At 35.7% G+C, this 21,154-nt stretch overlaps 1 non-coding gene across 1 annotated transcript; it reads right to left on the bottom strand.

The window, feature by feature from the left end:
• Nucleotides 1-4,012: 4,012 nt before the first annotated feature.
• LOC129037620 (U6 spliceosomal RNA) lies at nt 4,013-4,119 on the bottom strand. Its single transcript, XR_008502864.1, has one exon. It is a non-coding gene; the product is annotated as a U6 spliceosomal RNA (small nuclear RNA).
• Nucleotides 4,120-21,154: the final 17,035 nt, after the last annotated feature.

Genomic DNA, 21,154 nt, shown 5'->3' on the forward strand with positions numbered 1-21,154 from the left:
TTTGGTATCAGGATGATGCTGTCCTCATAAAATGAGTTAGGGAGGATTCCCTCTTTTTCTATTGTTTCAATAGTTTCAGAAGGAATGGTACCAGCTCCTCTTTGTACTTCTGATAGAATTCAGCTGTGAATCCATCTGGTCCTAAGTGATATCCCCTTTATCATTTTTTATTGCATTAATTTGATTCTTCTCTTTTTTCTTCTTTATTAGTCTGGCTAGCAGTCTATCCATTTTGTTAATCTTTTCAAAAAACCAGCTCCTGGATTCATTGATTTTTTGAAGGGTTTTTTGTGTCTCTATCTCCTTCAGTTCTGGTCTGATCTTAGTTATTTCTTGTCTTCTGCTAGCTTTTGAATTTGTTTGCTCTTGCTTCTCTAGTTCTTTTAATTGTGATGTTAGGGTGTAGATTTTAGATCTTTCCTGCTTTCTTTTGTGGGCATTTAGTGCTATAAATTTCCCTCTAAACACTGCTTTGGTTGTGTCCCAGAGATTCTGGTACATTGTGTTTTTGTTCTCATTGGTTTAAAAGAACATCTTTATTTCTGCCTTCATTTCGTTATTTACCCAGTAGTCATTTGGGAGCACATTGTTCAGTTTCCGTGTAGTTGTGTGGTTTTGGGTGAGTTTCTTATTCCCGAGTTCTAATTTGATTGCACTGTGGTCTGAGAGACTGTTTGTTAGGATTGCCATTCTTTTGCATTTACTGAGGAGTGTTTTACTTCCAATTATGTGGTCAATTTTAGAATAAGTGTGATGTGGTGCTGAGAAGAACATATATTCTGTTGATTTGGGGTGGAGAGTTCTGTTGGTGTCTATTAGGTCCGCTTGGTCCAGTGCTGAGTTCAAGTCCTGGATATCCTTGTTAATTTTCTGTCTCGTTGTTCTGACTAATATTGATAGTGGGGTGTTAAATTCTCCCATTATTATTGTATGGGAGTCTAAGTCTCTTTGTAGGTCTCTAAGAAGTTGCTTTATGAATCTGGGTGCTCCTGTATTGGGTGCATATATATTTCGTATAGTCAGCTCTTCTTATTTCATTGATCCCTTTACCATTATGTAATGCCCTTCTTTGACTCTTTTGATCTTTGTTGATTTAAAGTCGGTTTTATCAGAGACTAGAATTGCAACCCCTGCTTTTTTTTGCTTTCCGTTTGCTTGGTAAATATTCCTCCATCCCTTTATTTTGAGCCTATAGGTGTTTTTGCACATGAGATGGGTCTCCTTAATACAGCACACCTGTGGGTCTTGACGCTTTATCCAATTTGCCAGTCTTTGTCTTTTAATTGTGGCATTTAGCCCATTTACATTTAAGGTTAATATTGTTATGAGTGAATTTGATCCTGACATTATGATGTTAGCTGGTTATTTTGCCCGTTAGTTGATGCAGTTTCTCCGTAGCGACAATGATCTTTACAACTTGGTATGTTTTTGCAGTGGCTGGTACTGGTTGTTCCTTTCCATGTTTAGTGCTTCCTTCAGGAGCTCCTGTAAGGCAGGCCTGGTGGTGACAAAATCTCTCAGCATTTGCTTGTCTGTAAAGGATTTTATTTATCCTTCGCTTATGAAGCTTGATTTGGCTGGATATAAAATTTTGGTTTGAAAATTCTTTTCTTTACAAATGTTGACTATTAGCCCCCACTCTCTTCTAGCTTGTTGGGTTTCTGCCAAGAGATCCGCTGTTAGTCTGATGGGCTTCCCTTTGTGGTTACCTGAGCTTTCTCTCTGGCTGCCCTTAACATTTTTTTCTTCATTTCAACCTTGGTGAATCTGACGATTATATGTCTTGGGGTTGCTCTTCTTGAGGAATGTCTTTGTGGTGTCTCTATATTTCCTGAATTTCAATGTTGGCCTGCTTTGCCAGATTGGGGAAATTCTCCTGGCTAATATGCTGAGGTGTTTTCCAACTTGATTCCATTCTCTGGGTCACTTTCAGATACACCAATCAAATGTAGATTTGATCTTTTCACATAATCCCATATTTCTTGGAGGCTTTGTTCATTTCTTTTCACTCTTTTTTCTCTGATCTTGTCTTCTCACTTTATTTCATTGAGTTGATCTTCAATCTCTGATATCCTTTCTTCTGCTTGATCAATTCAGCTGTTGATACTTGTGTATGTTTCACCAAGTTCTCATGCTGTGTTTTTCAGCTCCATCAGGTCATTTATGTTCTTCTGTAAGCTGGTCATTCTGGTTGGCAATGTGTCTAACGTTTTTTCAAGGTTCTTAGCTTCCTTGCATTGAGTTAGAACATGCTCCTTTAGCTTGGAGGAGTTTGTTATTACTTCTGAAGCCTACTTCTGTCAATTTGTCAAACTCTTTCTCTGTGCAGTTTTGTTCCCCTGCTGTTGAGACGTTGTGATCGTTTGCAGGAGAAGTGTTCTGACTTTTGGAATTTTCAGCCTTCTTGCGCTGGTTTCTCCCCATCTTCATGGATTTATCTACCTTTGGTCTTTGAAGTCAGTGACCTTTGGAGGGGGTCTCTGAGTGGATGTCCCTTTTGTTGAGTTTGATACTATTCCTTTCTGTTTGTTAGTTTTCCTTTTAACAGTCAGGCCCCTCTGAGGCAGGTCTGCTGGAGTTTGCTGGAGGTCCACTCCAGACCCTTTTTGCCTGGGTATCACTGGTGGAGGCTGCAGAACAGCAAAGACTGCTGCCTGTTCCTTCCTCTGGAAGCTTTGTTCCAGAGGGGTAGCTGCCAGATGCCAGCCAGAGCTTTTTTGTATGAGGTGTCTGTCGGCCCTACTGGAAGGTGTCTCCCAGTCAGGATACATGGAGGTCAGAGACCCACTTGAGGCAGTTTGTCTCTTATCAGAGCTTGAATGATGTGCTGGGAGATCCACTGCTTCTGTCATAGCTGCCAGGCAGGGACATTTAAGTCTACTGAAGCTGTGCCCACAACCCCAACTTCCCCCAGGTGCTCTGTTCCAGAGTGGTGGGGGTTTTATCTATAAGTCCCTGACTGGGTCTGCTGCCTTTTTTTCAGAGATGCCCTGCACCAGAGAGGAGGGAATCTAGACAGGCAGTCTGGCTGCAAAGTCCTTATTGAGCTGTGGTTGGCTCCGCCCAGTTTGAACTTCCCAGAAGTTTTGTTCACACAGTGAGAGTGAAACTGCCTACCCAAGCCTCAGCAATGGCACATGCCCCTCCCCCAACCAAGCCTGAGCGTTTCAGATTGTGCTCAGACTGCTGTGCTGGCAGCGAGAATTTCAAGTCAATAGATCTTAGCTTGCTGGGTTCCATGGGTGTGGGACCCGCCAAGCCAGACCACTTGGCTCCCTGGCTTCAACTCCTTTTCCAGGTGAGTGAATCGTTCTGTCTCTCTGGCTTCCTGGGTGCCACTGGGGTATGAAAAAAAAAAATATTCCTGTGGCTAGCTCAGTGTCTGCCCGAACAGCCGCCCAGTTTTGTGCTGGAAACCCAGGGTCCTGGTGGCTTAGGCACCGGAGGGAATCTCCTTGTCTGTGGGTTGCGAAGACTGTGGGAAAAGCGCAGTATCTGGGCTGGAGTGCAAGGTACAGTCCTTAATGTCTTCTCTTGGCTAGGAGAGGGAGTTCCCCGTCTCCTTGCACTTCCCGGGTGAGGCATTGCCCCACCCTGCTTTGGCTCACCCTCCTTGGACTGCACCCACTGTCCAACCAGTCCCAATGAGATAAACCGGGTACCTCAGTTGGAAATGCTGAAATCACCTGCCTTTTGCATCGATCTTGCTGTGAGTTGCATGCCAGAGCTGTTCCTATTTGGCAATCTTGCCAGCAATCCTGGAATTTCTTTTCTTTAAGAATGTTAAATACTGGCTCTCTGTCTCTTATCACTTGCAGGATTTCTGCTAAGAGGTCTGCTGTTAGTCTGATGGGCTTCCCTTCCCTTTAACTTGACCTTTTCCTTTAGGTAGCTTCAACATTTTTTTCTTTCATTTTGACCTTGGAATATCTGATGTCTATGTGTCTTGGGGATGATCTTCTTGTGAAGTATCTTATTGGGGTTCTCTGCATTTCCTGAATTTTGGTGTTGGAAAAATACGTAACGCTTCATGAATTTGTATGTCATCCTTGCACAGGGGCCATGCTAATCTTCTTTGTCTTGTTCTAATTTTAGTATACATGGTGCCAAAGTGAGCACTTGAAAGTTAATTCTGTCAAAGCTTTAAAAATTAAAAGCTCCAGGGAAGATTTTCTAAAAGCTTCTAAATAATTGTTGGTAAAACAATTAAAATATTGATACCAAATCCAGTAGAAATAAAACATATAGCAAACAGTAAGGATAGATCTCACATCTGGATACCATTGCATTCCCCCATCCCTATACAAATTGCAATTAAATTAAAATGTCATTGAAAGAATAATAGACAACAATCAACTAGGGTTCTTCCCTGGAAGCAAATACTGGGAAATTGTATCAGAACCATGTTAATCTAGCAAGACAAAAAGGTACTGATTTTTTTCTTCTATAAATGCTGAAAATATAAGAAAATTCACATCTGTTCTTACAAGAAAATAAAAACTACTAAAATATTAAGGATAGATAGATGTATAGATAAATTTATCTCTTTGAACACAAAGCAAGCAAGTATTCAGTAATTAATAAGGAAACATAGATAGCATTTTCACAATTTAGCAACAAGGCATAGAATGTCCATTTTTGCCGTTATTACTAAATAATTTTGAAAATATGAACCAGTGCATTTTGACAAGAGGAAAAAATAAGGCATAGAAATTAGATAGAAAAAATATAAATTGTTCTTTGCAGATAATATGACTCTACACTTAGAAGTCTCCACTTAATTAACAAAAACTAATAAATGTAGATAATAAAGACTTCAGTAAGTGAGCAAGTAGTCTAATTTACAGAATTAAAAGAAAAACTTAGTGTCATAAATGTTTAATATTGCAGTTTTATAATCTATTTTAGTATTTGGTAGGAAAAGAACATAATCATTACTCTGTTTTTTGCATATTTTTATGATAATTCTTACATACTCTTTTACAGTAACTATAAGATTATTTTGTGATATGAGATTTTGACTAAGATATTATTAAATTTCTATAATAGATTGGCTTTAAGAAAATTGACTTCCTTATATGATTGAGTCTCTTATTTTATTATTTTATAATAGTCTTTTAATTTGTTTGAGTTTTACTTTATGTTCTCTAGAGATTTCTTGTTTCCTTTACATAAATCTTGTTAATTTCTGAAGTATATTTATTAGCATTCATTACAGTTTTTTTAAAGTACTAACATAAATTCAGAAAATTTCTGATGCTTGCTAAATTAATTTTAAAAGATTCCCTTTCTAGAATGATACTGTTGGATTTTTAAGTAAATATCTTCAAATAGCAGTAATTAAATACACAGATGTGTTTGTACGTGTGTGTGTGTGGATGTGTGCACACAATTGAATTAGCTAATACTTCCACAATAATTTGTAGTAATTGTGGTTATGGTGGACATTTTTGTTTTTTTCTTTACTGGGAATGCATCTAGCATTTATTATTAAGCACAAAAGATGTCTAGTATTAAAGACATGTTTATGTGTTTGTATATTCATCGGCTCATTAAGAAAGCAATAATTGGAAATGGTGCATGTATTGAAGGAGTTAATGGAATTGCTATGCAGATGTTGAGGGCAAGAATATTCCAGAAGAGAAACCACCACCATAAGGGCCCTAGTGTCTGAAATATTGAAGAAGCAGCAACAAGGTCAAGGTGATGGGAGCAGATAAAGATGAGAAACATGGTAGAAATTAGGTCACAGGTAAAGAAGGCCCAAATGTATAGAGCCATGAGCGTTGTGATGACTTTGGCTTTGATTGTGATCCCAGAGCGGAACCATTGCAGAATTTTCAGCAAAATAGTGGCATAATAAGTGTTGTATTTTTAAAAGAATCATCCCAGTAATAGCATCTCTAACTCTACTTTGTCTAAACCTTTAAATGATGCTGTTTTTCATTCTCCTTGAAGCCCAAATTCTCTCTTTTATATCAGAATATAAAGTGGATGATAGGAAATTAGGCAAAAATGCCATTTAAACAATGTTTACTTGACTTTTGTTGTTGTTGCCTTAATGAGGATGATTAAAGATCATGCCATTTTTTCTGATTATTTATTTGCATAAAACTTGAGTGGTCACTGGGTCTTTGAGTAGGATTGAATTGAGTTCTTTTTGTTCTTTCCCGTTATTTACCATTCCGGTGTGTAAGAATACAAAATTTAAATAGATTCTCTGAAGTCTAAAGCCTTTACATGATGCATTCAGACTGAGCCATACGCTCTGAGTTATGAGGTGCAATAATTAATTTTCTCATTTCTTCACATTTCCATGTTGTTAAATGTTAATCAATTCCTGCTGTTTTGGAGGTCAAAAATTTAAATGTTAGAAATAATACTCATAAGGAAATACATTTATTGATATTTAAGTTATTGAAAACAAAAGGATAAAGTGAGAAACATTTAATATAGAACTAAATTAATTTGATGTCCCCAAATAAGTGTACGTTTTATGACTACCATCACTATAAATAACAGTAAAATAGCGTATCTGTAGTTTTATCCTGTGCTTATCAGGTTTTCATAGAGCTGTAGAATTTATTTCTTTTCAATTGCTCAGTTTATAATAATTCCACAGGATACTAAGCTGCATAGTTAGCATATTGTTCCTTCCACGTATTCACTTACTTTATTATCCCTTTATTCAACAGCTGTTTATTGAGCACTAGCTATGTGCCAGATGCTGTACATGTAGATGCTTTAGATGCAGTATGAAGCAAAACAAAGATCTCTGTCCTAGTGGAGTATTTATTTTAGTATAGGAAGACAGACAAAAAGCTTGAAATTTTACAAACTAATGAGGGCTGTGAAAAAAATACAAAAAAATAAAAGAAATACAGAAAATACAGAAAATATAAAAAATACAGAAAAATACTAGAGCAGAGTAAGGGAGACTGAGGCAATGGGGAGGGGAAGTCCGAAGAGTTGTTTCAATTTCAGAGGAGGATGTCAGGATAGGCCTTATTGAAAGCGTGAGATATGACAAGATTTGAAATATGTGAGGAAGTAATTGTGCAGATATTCTGAGAGAGTGCTTCTTAGCAGGGAAGGAACTCAAGTAGGGTGGACAGGACTAGGAAGAACTGACAATTAATAGGAGAAAATATGAGAACATAGCAAGAGGTCAGATCTCATAGGGTATTGCCAGACATTTTAAGGACCTTTTAAACTTCAAGATAAATGGGAGCCATGTCAAAGCTTGGAGGAATGATTTCATCTGCATGAGGCTTTATGAGAATCATTCTGACTACTCTGTTGAGAATAGGTTGAGGAGGCTAAGGCTAGAAGCAATGAGCTCAGCCAAGCAGCAACTACGGTGATGGTAGTTGAAGAGAAAATGGCAGTTAGAAAATTGGTGGTCAAATACTAAGAAAAATTCAGGTTCTGATATATTTCGGATACAGATCATAGACGATGATAGATTAGAAATGGATTTCAAATGGAAATAAATGTAAAAACACTTCGGCATTTTCTTTTGACTCTGAGAAACTGGAGCTTTGGTGATGCAATCAATGTGATGTGCAGAACTGTAGGAGGAGCAGGTATGAGGGAGAGATGAGAAGTTGAACTTGAGATGAAGTGTTGAGACACTGAACTTGAATTGTCTTTTGAACAGCAAGATGGAGAGGTGTAGTGAGCACTTGGATATAATAAGAGTTTAAGATTCTGGAGAAAAGCCTAGCCTGGATATAAAGCTTTGAGATTCATTGCATACTCAGTTTGCAAAGCTCTGAAACTGCCCGGTCTTTCCATGAAATGAGTGTGAATAGAACAGAGGGTAAGGCTTGTGGTCCTAGGTACCTCAACATAAAGAGATCAATAAAGAGAGGAACTGCAACAGAGACTGAAAAGGAGCAATGGTGTTGGTAGAATGAATTCCATACAGGACCGGATTCATGGGCACAAATCCTGTGAAGGGCCTTATGCTCAAAAGGACCCAGTCTTGGTGCGTTTGGGCCATTGTAACAAAATACCACAAGTTGAGTGTCTTATACACAACAAACATTTATTTCTCACGGTTCTGCAGGCTGGGAAGTCCAAGTTCAAGGTACCAGCAGATTCACTGTCTGGTGGGGGCCTGCTTTCTGGTTCATAGATAGTGCTTTCCTGCTATATCTTCACATGTTGAAAGGTGCTAGCTAACTCTCTAAGGTCTTTTTAAGAACACTAATCCCAATCATGAGGGCTCTACCATCATGACCTAATTACCTCCCCAAAAGTCCCACCTCCTAATACTATCACCTGGTAGGGTAGGATTTTAATATATGAGTCTGGCAGGGGACACGAACATTCAGACCATAGCAAACCCCACACTTGGTTTAATGCTCTACTGTTACTGTCTTGAGATTCCTAATTATTTTTGAACAGGGGGCTCTACAAATTACGTAGTTGTCCTGATTCCATGCCACTCAGGTAATACATCTAGAGCAAATAAGATAACTACCAACTAGATAATGGGCTTTGGCTAAGATAAAAACTAAATATCTTTTCACGTAATTATACATATGTATAGAGAAACAAAGATGTCTTCAAGCTATAAATCTATTTCTTTCTTAATATGTACACATTTCTTTCATATCTTTGATTTTTAATTACTTTGTAATGCTTGCTTCTTTTTCATCATCTCTACTAAGATTTAAAAAATTTGGGTTCAACAATCATTTATTTTTATTATTATATTTTCTTTATTCTCCCTAATCTTATCATCTCAGACCCTAGCACAATTTCTAGTACATAGCAAGTGCTCAATTATTATTTGCTATCAGCTTTTCCAAATGTTGCCATAAGTAGCTAATTGATCAGTGGCTTTTTCTCATTTTAAAATCTAGAATTTCTGCAGCTTTTTGTAAGTTTTCACCTTCTTCTGTTTTGAATTTACTTTAGATTATTTTGAACCATATTGTGCATGTTTTCTTCTTCCCAAATGTTTTTTTGGTGTATTTTTAGTCCTCTTTCTCTTTGTTCTAAATAAACAATAGGTATGAATAACTTGGATTAATAACTAGTCCTCAGCCTTCTTTTCTTATTATCTGCTGTTCCTTTTGTCTATCTCCATAACTATTACCTTTCCAATATAGATAGCTATGACTGTCTCTCCAGATTCAAACTCAATGTTCTTCTGGCCACTGGCCATCTCAGTCTCTTTGTTGTCCTGATATCTTGTCCCACCTATCTGCTACTTCTAAGTGCCTTATTTCTGTTGACTATTATGCTGTCAGTAATCTACCTGTAGAATGTTCTTGGATTCTTACCTGTCATTAATGGACTACTCCTATAGTTTCCTTTTTTAAGTGGCATTCCTTCCTTTCTATATCCACAGCCTCCAGCATGATTCTGTTTCTCAGTCCCTCTCTCTAGAGAACCAAATACGCCCCAGTCAGATCCCTTCCACACAAATCAGAATCGCATATCCAAAGCACAATTTCCATTATATTACCTCATCTTAAAAAGAAGAAAATCTCCAGTCTCTCCCTATTGTCTCTGCTTCCCAGACCGTGTCAGACTATTCTAGCATATTATAACCAATCGTGAAGTATATCTTTGATGATAAGTTAGCAATTATAATTAAAGTCTAAAAGTTGTGAATGATTTTCCTTTTTAAAAATTAATTAAGTGTGCACATTATATCGCACTTATTCCCTTGCCTTCTGAAGTGCTTTTCTTGAGTAGAAACGAAAGAAAGACAGGCGGTAACAAAAACACAAATAAAATTCAAAAATTGCACATAACCCACCAGTCATGTTATCCATTACACAGCTCCAAGTGTCCAACTATCAGTGACATAATATGGATTAGTTATGATGTTCAGGATTTATTATAATCAGTAGCAATATTCATCTTACTTCCTTGCATTTTTTATTTTACTTTATTTTTTTTTGTTTTGTTTTGATCAAAACGCATGGATTGCTTTGTGCATACAGTAATTGTTCATCTTGTCTGCTCTAGCACACACACAGAGCTGCTCGCTCCCACAGACACACAGTTGAGAATTCCTGAAATACAGGTATCAGTGCAAGCACTGCCTTGGTATGCAAGAACAAATGAACCTGGCTCACATCTATCATCAGCTTATTTGTCATCACTCTGTAAAAGAAGTGGCTTTTCTCTTTATCCTGACCTTCTTGTTTTCGGCCACTTTTTTCCACCATCTTCACAAGTCAGATATTTATATTTCAAGGCTCATTTCAAATGACACCTCCTCCTTGAGCTTCATAAAATCTGCCTTTCCTTTAAACCCCGACACTCCTTTTACCCTACTAGAGACATAGTACATGGCCTGTCTTACAGTCCTCTGTATATTTGTATTAACTTACTGCATGACTTCAAATGTTTCTTGTCTATGCATCCTGAGCCCAGAAGAGTATCTTGAAAAGAAGTGAAAACACTTAAACATTAGAGATATTTAAAACCCTTATTAAATGCCTGGTTGTTTCTCACGTGCGAGAAGAACAAATTAAAAAAAACATCTCTAACTAGTCTTAAGATGTGATTCCTCACTAGCATGCTTGACACTATATTTTTCAAAAGCATAAAATAAATTTATTTTTACATGAAGGTTAACATAAGGGTTTCTACATTAATGCATTATTACGATAATCATGATGATTTCTCATGGGAATTGTTAAAACAAAACAAAAGCTTTGTGTTTCTAAGATTTACAAATTCTTTTCAAAATGAAATAAGCGTGTTTCCTAGCCAATGAACATGTATGTCTAAATATCTAGGCAAAATAGACTTGAGCCATGTTATAATGTTCAGTCTATAAAACTACATTTTAAATGAAGCTAACATAAAAATATTCTGTGAATGTTTTAATAATACTACCTTAAAAATGTTCTAAGCACTGATATTTGAAAGTCTAGAATAGTAAATCATACAAAATAATAATTTACTCTTGGATAATAAGTCAAATTTTACATTAATTATAAATATATGTCCTCAAACTCTCCTGCTGATGTGTTTTTGACAAAATAAGGCCAACATTCAAATAAAGTATAGACAAAAGAGACGTTTAGAAAAGAATGTGTTATAATAACAGTAGGAATACAGTTTGGGAAATTTTATTGAGAATTACTCAAGGAAGGGCAGCATAAAACACAAGTGTAATATAGATATTGAAGAAGAGTATACTAACATTTATTATCTTTACCTTTTTTTTCTTTAAACTGGATATATATGTACCAATTTACGGAGGAAAATGAAGTAAATCATGCAATAATCTACAGACAATTACACAATATTTGTGATTGAACTATTGTAATATTTCATAGTTCAGACTTGCAGTGACATGACAATTCAAGTACATTATCCTTTTGTTACAAGTATAATATTTATATATATTTAACTCCTCAAATTCTTGCCTGAATATCATGAAAAATGCAAGAATATATGTCATGATAACACTGTAATTTCAGAATGATTTTATATTGTCTGAATATGTGCGTGTTTGGACCAGATAGTGAAATCTGCAGCAAATATTATGATACTTGATATATCTATTTTAAAAACTTCAATAAGCATTTATTTTTATAGTTACAGAGTTAGAAAATAAACATTTATATGAGTATGTTATTTTAGAATAACCTCAAATATTACTTCTGTTTCCCCTAACATTTATGAGAAAGAAAATAGTTATTTTATTTTTTAAAACCATTGTATATATTCTACTGAAGTTCACTCCCTAGCAGTCTATTTTTCTTAAGGAATACATTTTGAATGAGAAGACATCCTATGGCAGACATTCTAAGTCAGACATATTGTGCCTATCAAACTAAGGCAGAAACATTGAAGATTACAGAAGAAATATGTGGCAAGTCACTGAATTTCTTACTTCCTGTGAAGGACCTGAATGGAATTTCAACTATTTGAAATAGTTTCAGGTTGGGAGAATTGCCATATTTCGAATTTTGGATTTTTCCCAAAGTCATATTGTTTTTACACTTAGAAAAAATATATCTCATTTATTAACAAATTTACAATTCAATAGAGCAAGGGTTTTGTCATTAGGAATGAAGGAATTCAATGTGTCTGATGAAAATAGTTTGAAAATGAATTGCTATGGAATTTTTCTTTATGTAAAGAAATGACTAAATTTCTGTGTGTACTTTAATATACTCACTATGTAAAGATCATTATAATTTAGATAAATGAAACTAGAGTAAAGGTTAAATATAGAGAAAAGAACAAAGAAACTACACTAGCAATTTGCGACCAGTGGTACACCCAGGTGGGTGAGGGAGTAGAAGCAATCTACTGCAGTAGGAGGACTACTTAGAATTGCTAGGACATGGTGATAATAAAGAGATAATTTATTATTAGTGAATGTTATTATCCTTTTACATTCCTATTAGTATCGTCCCTCATTATTGCTTGTGCTCGGGGTGGATAGCTACCCTTGATATTCTACAACTTGTTACTTCTACATGAGACATAATGGAATGAAAAAAAATGTCAATTATCCTTTTAAAATGAATATTATAGGTCATCTTTCACATAGAGGATTTATAATAATAAAGATCATAATAGTTTGCTGCTCTAAATACTTCATCATGCATTATCTCATCTGATTTTCACAACTGCTCAGTGAAGTAGGTATTATTTAAATGAGATGTATGGAAGTTAAGTAACTTAATCAAAAGTTCACAGATAGTAGGTGTTGAATCTGAGACAACTCAAAATCTGTGTTCTTCGTGGCCACGCTAACATGTCTCATTAGACATCTAGTACAGAGAAAGACTTGACAAAGAAACCACTACTGTACATAGATAAAATGATCTTAATCTGCAATGAGGTACTGATTCACCTATGCTTTCTAATTTAACGTAATTTGTATAACTATTCATTTGGAAAGCTGCCATTGACTATTTGCTTATTATGGGCCAGGCACAAGGAATTTTCTTTCCAAGATCTCATGTATTATGCACAACCACATGAGGTGAATATTATTGCACATTTTTAAGATGAGGAAATCGTGTCCACAGAGGTCACACATTTATGTGAAGGGGGAAAAGAAATTCAAGTTTAAGTCCTCCTGACCCCACATGTCATGTCCTTAATTAATAAATTGAAGGTTACAAAAAAAAAAGAATAAGGAAAAAGAGACCCAAACCTATCATATTCCTTATTTGATACATACCCAATTTTAGATTCATGACATAGAGTGTTTATCATTGACTCTCATGTGACCTAAATTATTACACTTAGGTCATGAAAATATCGTGTTTAGGAAATCCACATTGACTCACAGGAATATGTTAAGCAATAAGAAGAAATAAAAATTACAAACAGAACGTAAACTTTTTATAAAAATCCTAATTTCACAGGCAATGATATAGTGTAAGTCTCACTACATGTATCAGTCAGGGTTTTGCAGAGAAACAACCAAGAGAGTTGTTATAAGTAATTGGCACATAGATTATGGAGGCTGAGAAATCCCAAGATCTACAATCTGAGAGCCAATAGTATAAGTTCCAGTTCAAGTCTGAAGGCTGGAGAAGACCTTTCTCTCAACTCTAAGACTGTCAGGCGGAGAGAGTGAATTCTCACTTGCACAGCCTTTTGCTCTTTTCAGATCTTCAGCAGATTGAATGAGGTCTACCCACTTTGTGGAGGGCAAACTTCTCTACTCAGCCTACTGATTCAAACATTAAACTCATCCAGAAACATCCTCACAGATACACCTAGTATAATATTTAATCAAATATCAGGGAGCCATGTGGTCCAGGCAAGTTGACACATAAAAATAAACACCATGCTACATAAGAGAGATTTGTTCAGATAGTGGTATTGCCATGTTTATAACTAGATGTAATGATTAAACAGGCAATTCTAGAATGTGAGATTTTTCTGGAGTTGAAGGAATACAAAATTCTTCTGCACACACACAAAATAAGATTGTATAAGGTACCAAGTTCTTGTGGAAAGAGCATCATTTTAATCTGTTAATCTTCATATCATTTATTGAATTTTTTTTCCATGCAGATTTTCTCTATTATATCATTGTAGAAATAAAAGAAAAACAGGAATCCATTTTACAAGTCTTTTCTTTGGTCACATATATTGGGCACTGTATTTCCAATAGTTACTTGTTATCAATTAAAGAAATATTTAGTGGTGCAAAATGTCACAATTTATAAATAAATTGGAATTCAAAAATAATTTATATATATATATATATATATATTTTTTTGAGATGGAGTCTTGCTCTTGTCACTCAGACAGGAGTGCAATGGTACGGTCTTGGCTCACTGCAACCTCCGCCTCCCGGGTTCAAGCGATTCTGCGGCTTCAGCCTCCCGAGTATCTGGGATTACAGGTGCTTGCCTCCGTGCCTGGCTAATTTTTGTATTTTTAGTAAAGACGGGGTTTCACCATATTGGCCAGGCTGGCCTTGAACTCCTGACCTCAGGCAATCCACCTGCCTCAGCCTCCCAAAGTGCTGGGATTACAGGCGTGAGCCACTGCACCCAGCATATAATTTATGTATTTTCAAAGGGCCATTTACTCGTTCTTTTTGTGAAAATTTTGATACTATGCAGAAAATTTGGACATGATCTAAACTTTATATTTTAAATTCTAAATTCTGAAGTAAAGCTCTTTTTTAAATAATGCTGCAAAGAAAAGAAGACATAAAGGTTTTGATAGGAAGAAATGCTATGGACAAGCATATGAGGCCTAGAGAAATGGCATGATTCATGTTTTACAGTATATATTTCAGTCTTTCTGTGATGGTGAGATTAACTGTTAACTACTTTATTTTCAATTACAAAATTTTAAGTTGGTGCAAAATTAATTGTTTATTTTTTTTGCCATTAGAAGTAATGACAGAAACTGCAATTACTTTTGCACTGACCTAATAAAACTTCCTTTTAACTATATCTCCCAGAGACGTGTCACAAAATCAGTGTACACTAAAGAGAAAAAGGTATTTCAAAATTGTACTAATCAATTATAAAGCTTCAAAGATTCATGTTGACATAGCTCCTTCATGGTGTGAGGCTTACTGAGGGCTTAGAGCTTGGGAACTATTTGTTGAACAGTAGTGTAGTACAGCTAGTGTTTAATAATATGAATATATTGGTCCAATCCTGGTCTTATCTTTTTGCATGTGATCTTGTGCAAGTCATTTAATCTTTCTGTATCTCATTTTCTCTATCTTAAAGTGGGAGAATAATGCTATCTATCTCATGGAATTATTGAAGAGTTTAAATGAGTTAATATTTATGACCATGCCTAAGAATGTGCTTGATGCTACACAGTACCGTGTGGGGGTACACACAAAGTGTCTGTCTGTGTTGGGAATTTTTATGAATTATTAAATTTTATGAATTATTTCATTTAAGAATTCAAAAAAGATTAACTTTACAAAAATAAGATTATATTGAACCAGCTTTGCATCCCAGAGATGAAGCCCACTTGATCATGGTGGATAAGCTTTTTGATGTGCGGCTGGATTCGGTTTGCCAGTATTTTATTGAGGATTTTTGCATCAATATTCACCAAGGATATTGTTCTAAAATTCTCTTTTTGGATTGTGTCTCTGCGCGGCTTTGGTATCAGGATGAGGCTGGCCTCGTAAAATGAGTTAGGGACGATTCCCTCTTTTTCTGTTGATTGGAATAGTTTCAGAAAGAATGGTACCAGTTCCTCCTTGTACCTCTGGTAGAATTCGGCTGTGAATCCATCTGGTCCTGGACTCTTTTTGGTTGGTAAGCTATTGATTATTGCCACAATTTCAGATCCTGTTATTGGTCTATTCAGAGATTCAACTTCTTCCTGGTTTAGTCTTGTGAGTGTATGTGTCGAGGAATTTATCCATTTCTTCTAGATTTTCTAGTTTATTTGCATAAAGGTGTTTGTAGTATTCTCTGATGGTAGTTTTTATTTCCGTGGTATACACAAATCAATAAATGTAATTCAGCATATAAACAGAACCAAAGACAAAAACCACATGATTACCTCAATAGATGCAGAAAAGGCCTTTGACAAAATTCAACAATGCTTCGTGCTAAAAACTCTCAATAAATTAGGTATTGATGGGACGTATCTCAAAATAATAAGAGCTATCTGTGACAAACCCATAGCCAATATCATACTGAATGGGCAAAAACTGGAAGCATTCCCTTTGAAAACTGGCACAAGAGAGGGATGCCCTCTCTCATCACTCCTATTCAACATAGTGTTGGAAGTTCTGGCCAGGGCAATTAGGCAGGAGAAGGAAATCAAGGGTATTCAATTAGGAAAAGAGGAAGTCAAATTGTCCCTGTTTGCAGACGACATGATTGGATATCTAGAAAACCCCATTGTCTCAGCCCAAAATCTCCTTAAGCTGATAAGCAACTTCAGCAAAGTCTCAGGATACAAAATCAATGTACAAAAATCACAAGCATTGTTATACACCAATAACAGACAAACACAGAGCCAAATCATGAGTGAACTCCCATTCACAATTGCTTCAAAGAGAATAAAATACTTAGGAATCCAACTTACAAGGGATGTGAAGGACCTCTTCAAGGAGAACTACAAACCACTGCTCAATGAAATAAAAGAGGATACAAACAAATGGAAGAACATTCCATGCTCATGGGTAGGAAGAATCAATATCGTGAAAATGGCCATACTGCCCAAGGTAATTTATAGATTCGATGCCATCCCCATCAAGCTACCAATGACTTTCTTCACAGAATTGGAAAAAACTACCTTAAAGTTCATATGGAACCAAAAAAGAGCCTGCATCCCCAAGTCAATCCTAAGCCAAAAGAACTAAGCTGGAGGCATCATGCTACCTGACTTCAAACTATACTACAAGGCTACAGTCACCAAAACAGCATGGTACTGGTACCAAAACAGAGATATAGATCAATGGAACAGAACAGAGCCCTCAGAAATAACACTGCATATCTACAACTATCTGATCTTTGACAAACCTGAGAAAAACAAGCAATGGGGAAGGGATTCCCTATTTAATAAATGGTGCTGGGAAAACTGGCTAGCCATATGTAGAAAGCTGAAACTGGATCCCTTCCTTACACCTTATACAAAAATTAATTCAAAATGGATTAAAGACTTAAATGTTAGACCTAAAACAATAAAAACCCTAGAAGAAAACCTAGGCATTACCATTCAGGACATAGGCATGGGCAAGGACTTCATGTCTAAAACACCAAAAGCAATGGCAACAAAAGCCAAAATTGACAAATGGGATCTAATTAAACTAAAGAGCTTCTGCACAGCAAAAGAAACTACCATCAGAGTGAACAGGCAACCTACAAAATGGGAGAAAATTTCCACAACCTACTCATCTGACAAAGGGCTAATATCCAGAATCTACAATGAACTCCAACAAATTTACAAGAAAAAAACAAACAACCCCATCAAAACGTGGGTGAAGGATATGAACAGACACTTCTCAAAAGAAGACATTTATGCAGCCAAAAGACACATGAAAAATGCTCATCATCACTGGCCATCAGAGAAATGCAAATCAAAACCACAAGGAGATACCATCTCACACCAGTTAGAATGGCAATCATTAAAACATCAGGAAACAATAGGTGCTGGAGAGGATGTGGAGAAATAGGAGCACTTTTAGACTGTTGGTGGGACTGTAAACTAGTTCAACCATTGTGGAAGTCAGTGTGGCGATTCCTCAGGGATCTAGAACTAGAAATACCATTTGATCCAGCCATCCCATTACTGGGTATATACCCAAAGGACTATAAATCATGCTGCTATAAAGACAGCTGCACACATATGTTTATTGCGGCACTATTCACAATAGCAAAGACTTGGAACCAACCCAAATGTCCAACAATGATAGACTGGATTAAGAAAATGTGGCACATATACACCATGGAATACTATGCGGCCATAAAAAATGATGAGTTCATGTCCTTTGTAGGCACATGGATGAAATTGGAAATCATCATTCTCAGTAAACTATCACAAGGACAAAAAACCAAACACCGCATGTTCTCACTCATAGATGCGAATTGAACAATGAGAACACATGGACCCAGGAAGGGGAACATCACACTCTGGGGCCTGTTTTGGGTTGGGGGGAGGGGGGAGGGATAGCATTAGGAGATATACCTAATGCTAAATGGCAAGTTAATGGGTGCAGCACACCAGCATGGCACGTGTATACATATGTAACTAACCTGCACATTGTGCACATGTACCCTAAAACTTAAAGTATAATAATAATAAAAAAAAAAGATTATAGAATTCACAAAAAGTAGTCTCTCCAGTTTACACATAAACCAAAGGCTCAGAGAGCTGTGTAGTTTGTTCAAGTTCATGCAGTCAGGAAATCTAAACAGAAACTCAAACCTGTTTTGCTTATCTCCAAAATGTATTCATTTCTCACTAAAGTAGTATTTTTTACATTTTTCTCCATGTAATACAGAGTAAATAAGAATAAAGAGATACCTTATAATCTGATTGTGAATGAGATATCCTTACAGTTGTCCCTAGGTCTGTCTTTGTCCACCAACATCCTCCCAGTAATCTCCACCAGCCTCTTTGCATTCCTTTTTTCTCTGAGCTAATCAACTGATAATTTTTCATGGAAAATGCTATGAAAACACAAACTCAGAACCCATCCTTTCCCAACACCAAGAGATGTTTCCAACACTAAAATATTCTCATGTAGAAATGAGTAGTGATTACTCTAAATTTTAATAGAATCTTAAAACTTATGCAGGGAAGCCAAAGGAAAAATAAAGCCTGGGTTACAGAATCCAATGACGCCTTCTTTGTCCTCAATGAATTCCTTTTGTATTACTGTCATTAATCTGGGGTAAGATTTTTTATCATTATAACCTTACATCTTCTCTAGTTTATATAATAGAAGAAATTAATTTATACATCGGTACTTTACATGTTAATATTAACACATTATCTGACAAATCTTCCAACTATTCAACTGAGTGAGAAACTCATAAGACGGCAAAATGTCTCCACAGCTCTGTTGAGCAGTTTTGCCATACTACCCAAGGCAGTGATGTATTGGTTAACACTTTTGGCTCCTAAAGAGAAATGCAAAGGTTCACTTTTCATTTTGCCACTAACTTTTAAAAAAACTTCACTTTGGCCTGATCTCTAATCTACCTGTGGCTTCGGTTTGGCTTTATGTGTGACCTTGCTATCTTTTTAAATTTAAATAAGACCCAAAGGCTTCTCATTCTAGGAATAAAGGAGTTACATCAGAACTGAAAAGGTGAAGAGGAATAAAAAAGTGATTGATGTGAAACAGAAGGGAATTTGACAAGACGAGATACAAATCTTTTCTGTTTCCTATGTTACAAATGTGAACAAATCGAAGATTAAAAATCTGTGCAATTTGCCTAAAGTCCCAATTCATCCTCAGATATTTTAACACAACCAATTTAAACACTTTCTATTATCTCCTAGGATCAAAAGAATCAATCAACATCTTCCACAGTCTTATGGGTCCTCAATCATGCTTGCCCAAGGCAATGAAAATCAAATCAAAAGCTGCTTCTATGGGTAGGGGGTTATAACTCAGTATAACAGAAAATACTGCAGTAGTTAAAAAAAAAAACCTTGCATAAAGTGAAAAGTAATTCATGCTCATTGAAAACGATATCCTTTCAGAGATTATGTGGAGATTTTCTCAATCTGTTCTTTTTCCCTCAAAATGAGTTTTTAAAATGTCAACCTGTTATTCTTTCAGAGGCAGAAGATTAATTTTGTAATCAATCCAACCTCCATGTTCTTTTCATTTTGATAACTTTAAATTATGACTTTCAGTTTAGATATTTTTTGGGAAATCAGTCTTCATTTTGAAAATAATAACTATAATACCTAAATACCTAAGTGCATAGATACTTATTTGCGTATTTACCAACATGAGTATGTGTGTTTAGGTGTGTGTATATATGTCTGTCTGGGTGATAGATATCAAACTTGTATTTGTTACAATAATAGAACTGGCCAAAATGTAGAAGAGACAAGACTCAGGACAGTCTTTCAATCATATTTTTCATTGTGGCTAGTTTGGTTGCAATGAAGAGAAACATCTCTAAAATGGTTTGTCTGTGGTGTTTCAATGTATATATAGAGCTGAACTTGCTATCCGTGTTATTATTATGCTTACTTTTATCTGCTCAATATAGGATATATAATAGAAACAACTCAATAAGGAAGTCTAAAATTTTAAATCTATCAATTTTTTAAAAATCTACCTATTTTGTGAAATGTAAGGAATGATGTATTTTTAATTTCTTTAGTGAGGAAAAATCTTCCTCCCCCATCATCAATTCTGTATTCAGTAATTAGCTTTCTATGATTTTGACAGTTATGTGCACTCACATCTTATTCCTATTGGAATCCTACTTACTGATTCGGGAAACAAAGCAAGTGAAAACTAACTTTTGATCTCTTACTAAATGACTATAATAATTATATAAATTCTGATAGTAATAATTATATTTCTAGCTGTATGGCATGGAATGGGGGCCAGCTACTCCTCCAGGCTGCTTCCATACTTTGGGAAAAACATCTGTAGTTACGTAAGTCCATATTATATGCACATATTTATTTATGTTCCACTAAAAACAAACTGAGAGGGTGCCGGCATGGATCCTACATCGACTTTTTGTTTTGTGAGTTCTACTGTCAACCACTAACCATTACAATCTGTGTACAACTAAGAAAAGATCAAAATTATATTTATTGACACTATTTGTAACCCACCTTTATAACCATCTCTAAAAATAATGAAACTGCTAAGTTTAAGAAACGTATTTTATTGGCTCACATTTATTTAATATTGGCATATGTGGTTTATTTTGATAGGATTTGTTAATTATTTTCCCCAAGGTGATGTAGTTTCTTTTTTTTTTTAAAGTAAACACATTAGCTTTAATACAGCTAGTACATAATAAAAATTAAGAGAAAAGGTTAATTCAAGTAGAAAAACTGATTAAAGTATGCTTACTAAAGTTCCTGTTATCAGCATTTTTATTCAGTTTAGTCTATGCTAGAATATAAATACATAACAGTATGTCTTTTCTTGTCAAGGGTATCCTTTTACATAACTAAAATTTGTGGCTAGCAGTTTATATAACAAAAGAAAAGCTAAATC

The sequence above is a fragment of the Pongo pygmaeus genome, chromosome 4 (assembly GCF_028885625.2).
Source record: "Pongo pygmaeus isolate AG05252 chromosome 4, NHGRI_mPonPyg2-v2.0_pri, whole genome shotgun sequence".
Lineage (NCBI taxonomy): Eukaryota > Metazoa > Chordata > Mammalia > Primates > Hominidae > Pongo > Pongo pygmaeus.